Source organism: Eimeria tenella, genomic scaffold, assembly GCF_000499545.2.
Source record: "Eimeria tenella Houghton genomic scaffold, Eth_scaff2393, whole genome shotgun sequence".
In the NCBI taxonomy this organism is placed as follows: Eukaryota; Apicomplexa; class Conoidasida; order Eucoccidiorida; family Eimeriidae; genus Eimeria; species Eimeria tenella.
The window spans coordinates 483-1,123 of NW_013542255.1; positions in this window are offsets into that span (position 1 = coordinate 483).

Below are 641 nucleotides of genomic sequence, written 5' to 3' on the forward strand. Positions count from 1 at the left end.
AGTGGAGTGTCTTCGGAGCAAAAAGAATAAAAAGAGTTTAAAATTGAAATATGATTTAAATTAATTTATTAATTCGAGAAAAAAGAAAAAGAAAACAGTGCTGCAGCAGCACAGGGGGCCCCCCAGGCCGCTGCGGCTGCCCAGCAGCAGCTGCGGGGCCCCCTCTTGCCTTCTTTGGCGTTTCAAACGCAAAATTTGATTTATATTTTCAATTAAATCTTTTTAGTTTTACTTTTATTTCATTTGCATGCACAAAAAGAGCTGGGGGACGCAAATACCCGCAGCGCAAGTGCTGCCTTCCGCCCAACCCCAAACCCTAAACCCTAAACCCCAAACCCTAGAACGGGACTCTCTAGCGCCCACGCCTCATGGGGCAGCAAAAGGAAGACAAGGCCTCGGGCCTCAAGGGGGGCCCCTTTCTGGATCTTCTTGGGGGGCCCCTCGAGAGGCCCCAGGGGGGCCCCCCGGGGGGCCCCCCTGGAGGGCCCCCCGGGGGGCCCCCAGGGGAGGTACCCTATGTGCTGGGGCACTCACCTGCTACTGAACCCTCCCCTGCTATTGACTTTATTGTGTCACCGCCGCAGCTGCTGCTGTCGGGGCAGCGGGGGCTTCCTGCTGCTGCTGCTGCTGCTGCTGCAGGG